Source organism: Vanessa tameamea, chromosome W, assembly GCF_037043105.1.
Source record: "Vanessa tameamea isolate UH-Manoa-2023 chromosome W, ilVanTame1 primary haplotype, whole genome shotgun sequence".
Taxonomy (NCBI): domain Eukaryota; kingdom Metazoa; phylum Arthropoda; class Insecta; order Lepidoptera; family Nymphalidae; genus Vanessa; species Vanessa tameamea.
In genome coordinates, this window is record NC_087340.1 from 150980 (window position 1) to 159622 (window position 8643).

Below are 8643 nucleotides of genomic sequence, written 5' to 3' on the forward strand. Positions count from 1 at the left end.
GATAATTCAGATATACAATCTAATTATGTAATCAAGGATGGTCTTCTATTTCGTAAAGCTTTAGCTGGGGAACGATTTGTTATTCCTAAAATGGGGTCTTTTGCAAAAATATCATGACCAGATTGGACATCCTGCTTTTGATAAATGTGAAAGAACTATAAAAGCACAATTTTGGTTTCCGGGCATGACACGCTTTATACGTAAATACTTAAAATCCTGTCTTCAATGTGCATATGGAAAAGGAGACTATGGTAAAACACAAGGTGAACTATATCCAATTGAAAAGGTTCCTACACCCATGCACACTCTTCATGCTGATCACTTAGGTCCATTTGTTAAAACTCGGAAAGGGAATACTTATGTCCTCGTAGTTATTGATGCATTCACTAAATTTGTTTTTGCAAAACCTGTAAAAAATTGTAGTTCTGTGGAGACGATAAAACAACTTAAAGATATTATTTCACAATTTGGTAATCCTCACAGAATTATTACTGATCGAGGCAAGGCATTTACAAGTAGATATTTTAAACAATTTGCAACTGAAACACAATTTAGACATGTTTTAAACGCAATAGCTAGCCCACGTTCGAATGGGCAGGTAGAAAGGGTAAACCGCACTATTTTAAATGGGTTAAATACGATGTCTGAAAGTGAGTGCACTTGGGATAATAAATTAGCAGATATAGTATGGGGTATTAATAATACGCCTAATAGCACGACTGGTATGGCCCCCTTTAAACTTATGTTTGGTCATTCTAATTCGCGATTGCCAGGGTACCCTTCCAATGAACCACAGGATTTCGAATCCCAGGTCCAAGCGCTACAAGACAGACGAGACGTAGCAAAATTAAGAATAGATAGGAATATGACTGTAATGAAACAAAGATTCGATAAAAGTCGGAAAAAATGTATTAAGTATTCGGTTGGACAATTAGTTTTATGGAAGGGAGGTATAAGTCGGGATACGACAGCTAGAGTAACAAAAAAATTAAATGGACTCTATACTGGTCCCTATAAAATAACGAAAGCCGATAAAAATCTAGATAGGTATACAATTACAAGTATAAAAGGGATGAAAGGTTATAGACGTTTTAGCGCTATTGTACGTGGGGAAATGTTACGTCCATATAAATCAACTCGATCTGATGATGACAGTTCAGGGAGTGATCACGAAATAGACCGAGATGACCTTATTGACTTATTAGAAAGTTAATCCTAAACTGATTCAAAATATTTATTAAGCTGTTCATGTTATGAATTACAAAAATATGTTGTAAGTAATATAGATAAGATTTAAATGAAATTAAAAAAAAAAAATGATATGAATTATAGTAAATATAGTATACTTAATCAAAACCTTTAGTGTTATATAAATAAATTATATTCTGAAAAATGGTCTCGTAAATAAAACTTACTGTAAAATGTTTTGTTTTATTAAAACAAAAAAAGTGATAATTTTTAATTATTATTCTGATTAAAACCACTTGTTATTTTTTTTTTAACGAAACTACATATATGAACCAAAATATAGTTCTAATTGAAATATTAAAAATCTTGAATTGGTCATAACTTTGTAACAAATATAATTTATGTCTCAATAATTTAATACAAATAATTACGTATATCAAAGGGTTTATAGCTATGTGACCTATGAGACCTTGACTGTGTGTCAAGGGTTAAAACTAAGTGACTGTGTATCAAGGGTTAAAACTATGTGACTGTGTGTCAAAGGGTTTAAGCTATGTGACTGTGTGTCAAGGGTTAAAACTAAGTGACTGTGTGTCAAGGGTTAAAACTATGTGACTGTGTGTCAAAGGGTTTAAGCTATGTGACTGTGTGTCAAAGGGTTTAAGCTATGTGACTGTGTGTCAAAGGGTTTAAGCTATGTGACTATGTGATATTTAACGAAAACGTTACGATTATTGTCTTTGTGTCATAAAACTAGTATTTTGTACATACTAGCGGTAGTATACTATGTGCAGTTTACGTAAAACTACAATTTCAAATTAATTTAAAAAATTTTAGACCGGATATTTGGTGTTTTTCTTTTCTGTTACAGGTTGCAAGCCCTCATAGTGAAAATACAGAGCGCCGTGGGACACGGCTGTTGCAGGATGGCCGAGTGTTAGCGACATCCGGTCACTCCAGTCCCAACATGAAGCATACAGCATAAATATAATTATTCTTGTGTTAAATATTAATTAAATAATTTAAGATACTTAAAGTGGGTAAATGTTTATTAAAATTAATCATAAAACTAATTAATGTTATTATATAGATTTTGTTTATCAAATATTGTGGGGGTAGTAGTAACTTAATTTCTGGGTGGGAGGATTATCAAAAGTTATATAAGTTATTACAAATTAGATGGAGTTGAGTTCAATTTATTCATTGAGTGCTTACTAAGTAGAAACGCTGTAACTATAATTATAGTGTAATAAAAGTAATAGAAGTTTGTGTGGGCTGTTTTATTGGAAAAAGTACTTAAAGTGAACAGTGAGAAGTGACATTTATTAACACATATTTTGAGAGATCTGGCTCAGTTAATGTTTTCAAATGATAACGAGCAACCATCTGTACAAAGTTCGAATTCATTTTGGTTTCTAGTTTCTTAGATATATTTTTTTAGTGAAATAATAACTGTAAAAAATAGCACAATCGATGAGAAGTTAGCAATTTTTAGAGATCTGGCTGAGTTAATGTTTTCAAATGATAACGAGCAACCATCTGTACAAAGTTCGAATTCATTTTGCTTTCTAGTTTCTTAGATATTTTTTTTAAATGAAATAATAACTGTAAAAAATAGCAGAATCGATGAGAAGTTAGCAATTTTTAGAGATCTGGCTGAGTTAATGTTTTCAAATGATAACGAGCAACCATCTGTACAAAGTTCGAATTCATTTTGCTTTCTAGTTTCTTAGATATTTTTTTTAAATGAAATAATAACTGTAAAAAATAGCAGAATCGATGAGAAGTTAGCAATTTTTAGAGATCTGGCTGAGTTAATGTTTTCAAATGATAACGAGCAACCATCTGTACAAAGTTCGAATTCAGTTTGGTTTCTAGTTTCTTAAATATTTTCTTTAAATGAAAAAATAACTGTAAAAAAAGCATAATCGATGAGAAGTTAGCAATTTTTAGAGATCGTGCTCAGTTAATGTTTTCAAATGAGAACTAGCAACCATCTGTACAAAGTTCGAATTCATTTTGCTGTCTAGTTTCTTAGATATTTTTTTTAAATGAAATAATAACTGTAAAAAATAGCAGAATCGATGAGAAGTTATCATATTTTGAGAGATCTGGCTCAGTTAATGTTTTCAAATGATAACGAGCAACCATCTGTACAAAGTTCGAATTCATTTTGGTTTCTAGTTTCTTAGATATATTTTTTTAGTGAAATAATAACTGTAAAAAATAGCACAATCGATGAGAAGTTATCATATTTTGAGAGATCTGGCTCAGTTAATGTTTTCAAATGATAACGAGCAACCATCTGTACAAAGTTCGAATTCAGTTTGGTTTCTAGTTTCTTAAATATTTTCTTTAAATGAAAAAATAACTGTAAAAAAAGCATAATCGATGAGAAGTTAGCAATTTTTAGAGATCGTGCTCAGTTAATGTTTTCAAATGAGAACTAGCAACCATCTGTACAAAGTTCGAATTCATTTTGCTGTCTAGTTTCTTAGATATTTTTTTTAAATGAAATAATAACTGTAAAAAATAGCAGAATCGATGAGAAGTTATCATATTTTGAGAGATCTGGCTCAGTTAATGTTTTCAAATGATAACGAGCAACCATCTGTACAAAGTTCGAATTCATTTTGGTTTCTAGTTTCTTAGATATATTTTTTTAGTGAAATAATAACTGTAAAAAATAGCACAATCGATGAGAAGTTATCATATTTTGAGAGATCTGGCTCAGTTAATGTTTTCAAATGATAACGAGCAACCATCTGTACAAAGTTCGAATTCAGTTTGGTTTCTAGTTTCTTAAATATTTTCTTTAAATGAAAAAATAACTGTAAAAAAAGCATAATCGATGAGAAGTTAGCAATTTTTAGAGATCGTGCTCAGTTAATGTTTTCAAATGAGAACTAGCAACCATCTGTACAAAGTTCGAATTCATTTTGCTTTCTAGTTTCTTAGATATTTTTTTTAAATGAAATAATAACTGTAAAAAATAGCAGAATCGATGAGAAGTTATCATATTTTGAGAGATCTGGCTCAGTTAATGTTTTCAAATGATAACGAGCAACCATCTGTACAAAGTTCGAATTCATTTTGGTTTCTAGTTTCTTAGATATATTTTTTTAGTGAAATAATAACTGTAAAAAATAGCACAATCGATGAGAAGTTATCATATTTTGAGAGATCTGGCTCAGTTAATGTTTTCAAATGATAACGAGCCACCATCTGTACAAAGTTCGAATTCATTTTGGTTTCTAGTTTCTTAGATATATTTTTTTAGTGAAATAATAACTGTAAAAAATAGCACAATCGATGAGAAGTTAGCAATTTTTAGAGATCTGGCTGAGTTAATGTTTTCAAATGATAACGAGCAACCACCTGTACAAAGTTCGAATTCATTTTGCTTTCTAGTTTCTTAGATATATTTTTTTAATGAAATAATAACTGTAAAAAATAGCACAATCGATGAGAAGTTAGCAATTTTTAGAGATCTGGCTGAGTTAATGTTTTCAAATGATAACGAGCAACCATCTGTACAAAGTTCGAATTCATTTTGGTTTCTAGTTTCTTAGATATATTTTTTTAATGAAATAATAACTGTAAAAAATAGCACAATCGATGAGAAGTTAGCAATTTTTAGAGATCTGGCTGAGTTAATGTTTTCAAATGAGAACTAGCAACCATCTGTACAAAGTTCGAATTCATTTTGGTTTCTAGTTTCTTAGATATATTTTTTTAGTGAAATAATAACTGTAAAAAATAGCACAATCGATGAGAAGTTAGCTATTTTTAGAGATCTGGCTGAGTTAATGTTTTCAAATGATAACGAGCAACCATCTGTACAAAGTTCGAATTCATTTTGGTTTCTAGTTTCTTAGATATATTTTTTTAGTGAAATAATAACTGTAAAAAATAGCACAATCGATGAGAAGTTAGCAATTTTTAGAGATCTGGCTGAGTTAATGTTTTCAAATGATAACGAGCAACCACCTGTACAAAGTTCGAATTCATTTTGCTTTCTAGTTTCTTAGATATATTTTTTTAATGAAATAATAACTGTAAAAAATAGCACAATCGATGAGAAGTTAGCAATTTTTAGAGATCGTGCTCAGTTAATGTTTTCAAATGAGAACTAGCAACCATCTGTACAAAGTTCGAATTCATTTTGCTTTCTAATTTCTTAGATATATTTTTTTAATGAAATAATAACTGTAAAAAATAGCACAATCGATGAGAAGTTAGCAATTTTTAGAGATCTGGCTCAGTTAATGTTTTCAAATGAGAACTAGCAACCATCTGTACAAAGTTCGAATTCATTTTGGTTTCTAGTTTCTTAGATATATTTTTTTAGTGAAATAATAACTGTAAAAAATAGCACAATCGATGAGAAGTTAGCAATTTTTAGAGATCTGGCTGAGTTAATGTTTTCAAATGATAACGAGCAACCATCTGTACAAAGTTCGAATTCATTTTGGTTTCTAGTTTCTTAGATATATTTTTTTAATGAAATAATAACTGTAAAAAATAGCACAATCGATGAGAAGTTAGCAATTTTTAGAGATCTGGCTGAGTTAATGTTTTCAAATGAGAACTAGCAACCATCTGTACAAAGTTCGAATTCATTTTGGTTTCTAGTTTCTTAGATATATTTTTTTAGTGAAATAATAACTGTAAAAAATAGCACAATCGATGAGAAGTTAGCTATTTTTAGAGATCTGGCTGAGTTAATGTTTTCAAATGATAACGAGCAACCATCTGTACAAAGTTCGAATTCATTTTGGTTTCTAGTTTCTTAGATATATTTTTTTAGTGAAATAATAACTGTAAAAAATAGCACAATCGATGAGAATTTAGCAATTTTTAGAGATCTGGCTGAGTTAATGTTTTCAAATGATAACGAGCAACCATCTGTACAAAGTTCGAATTCATTTTGCTTTCTAGTTTCTTAGATTTTTTTAAATTTTTTTTTTTTTTATTTATAAACACTTTATTGCACACAAAAGACAAAAGATACAGTGTACATAACATTACAAGAACATATAACAAAAAAGAGAAGCGTGCAAACGCGGTCTTATTGCTTAAAGCAATCTCTTACAGACAACCCTTTAGAGTAAGAATTTGTCTGTGGGAAACGGGATGGTGCAAACAAGCATGTTTTATTCTTAAACAACTAAAAATTAATCTTTAAATAATACAAATAATATATAACAAAATACATATATATAAGTTTAATAAATACATATGTATTATATATACCAAATAATTATATAAATAAAATTATATATATAGCAGAAAGTTATACTAAACATATAGAATAAAAATAAAACTTACGTACATAAAATATAATACTTAATAAATAAATACTAATAGTATGATAATATAGGAAATAGTATTTACGCAGATTGAATAGATAAATAATACTTATGTAACCTATTTTTAAATATATAAATTGACTCAGATTGACGAATATCGGTAGGTAGCGTATTCCATAGCTTTGCAGCTGTCATCGTAAAGGATTCGCTATAGAAGTGGGTATGAGCGACCGGCAGTGACAGTTTGTTGTCAGAGCGTGACCGCAGTTCACGTGGATAGCTGACGTCAGTACCCACAAAACAGAACCGTTCCTTCAAATACGCGGGAAGAAGAGGATTATAGAGGATAGAGTAAAGAAGAGATAACATGTGCAAGTTGCGACGATGTCGAATAGTAAGCCACTTAAGTTGCGCCCGATATTCGGAGACGTGATCAAATTTCCGTAGACCAAAGATGAATTTGATGCAAACGTTCTGTAACCTTTCTAGCTTATTGAGTTGGTCCTCAGTAATGTTTGTGTAACTACAATCTGCGTAGTCCAAAATAGGAAGTAGAAGAGTTTGACATAACGTGATTTTAGTCTTAATGGGCAGAAAGTGTTTCCAACGTTTTAACAAATGAAATGTGGCGAAAACTTTTCTACTGACTTCAGCAACTTGCACAGTCCAGGATAATGTATTATCGATAAGAAGACCAAGGTTTTTAACGGAACTGCTAAGTGACAAAGGCGTATTGTTAAAGATGATCGCAGGTAGGTTGGCGTAATCAACTTTAGTAAGTAGTTTGGAGCTGCCAATAATAATGACCTGCGATTTATCTGGATTTACAAGAAGCCCGCACGTCTTGCTCCAAGTACAAATTTTATGCAATTCCTGGTTCAGCCTCTCAATAGCCCCTCCGATACCTGTTAAGGGAGCAGAAACGTAGACCTGCAAGTCGTCAGCATAAAGATGAAAGGAATACGAGAGGAGATGGGATACAGTATTAATAAAAATGGAAAATAAAAGTGGAGAGAGGACACTGCCTTGAGGAACACCAGATGAGAGAGATTGGAGGCTGGATAATTTATTATTAATCCGTACACATTGCTGACGACCAAACAGGTAGCTACGAAACCACTCACATGCATCGGAAGAGATATTAATCGACCGAAGCACTGCCAGCAGGAGATCTAAATCAACCGTATTGAACGCATTACTGAAGTCCAATAATGCCAGGATACTAACATGTCTGTTGTCCATGTTAAAACGTATATCGTCGCATACTTTAAGTAGGGCAGTAGTAGTACTATGACCTCTCCGAAATCCTGATTGGAAATCAGAGAGTACATTGTACTCTGCTAGATACTTTGTTAATTGAAGATGGACAATACGTTCTAACACTTTAGACATAAATGGAAGGATAGATATTGGACGAAAGTGAAAGAAAGATATGGGATTTTTGTTTTTGGGAATAGGAAGGATATAAGCTAAACGCCAAGTGGAAGGGAATTCATTATGGTCAAGGGAGAAATTGAAAATGTGAAATAATATAGGGAGAACATAATCTAACACAGCAAGTATCATTCTACGTTTGATTCCATCACATCCCGTGGCATCGGATCTTATTGCAAGGATGTTGGCCTTAACGTCACTAGCAGTAATTGGGGAAAAGTGAAAAGAGGGTCTGTTAGGAATAGGCAAGGATCTAAAATGATTTAAAGTACTAATTATATCACTGTTGTTCATTAGGACAGTACTAGCAAAAAATCCGTTCAGAGCATTGAGATCAACAGTATGAGGGATCCTGGATGCTTGTCGTCCAATACCTAGAGATTGTAGGAATTTCCATGTCTGAGAAGAATTGCTGTTCTCAATCTTATCTTGTATATATTTACGTTGAGCATCTCTACATACTTTACGGCACCGATTACGTAAACTCTTATATTTCACGAGGTTGTCAATAGTTGGGTTTAATTTAAATTTTGATTTAGCTCTGTCACGCTTCTTCATTAACTTCCGAATGTCCTGAGATAACCAAGGTGCAGGTAGGTGTTTGAGCTTGATGGGACGGAAAGGAGCATGTTTATCGAAGAGATCATTTAGAGAGGAGTTAAAAAGTTCAAGTTTCTCATCGATAGTAGAAGCGTTTAAAATTGAGTCC

General features: G+C 31.7%; 1 long non-coding RNA gene across 1 annotated transcript; it reads left to right on the top strand.

Moving 5' to 3' along the window:
* Window positions 1-1543: 1543 nt before the first annotated feature.
* Window positions 1544-2457, top strand: LOC135194621 (uncharacterized). Its single transcript, XR_010309858.1, has 2 exons — window positions 1544-1591; window positions 1631-2457. It is a non-coding gene; the product is annotated as an uncharacterized LOC135194621 (long non-coding RNA).
* Window positions 2458-8643: the final 6186 nt, after the last annotated feature.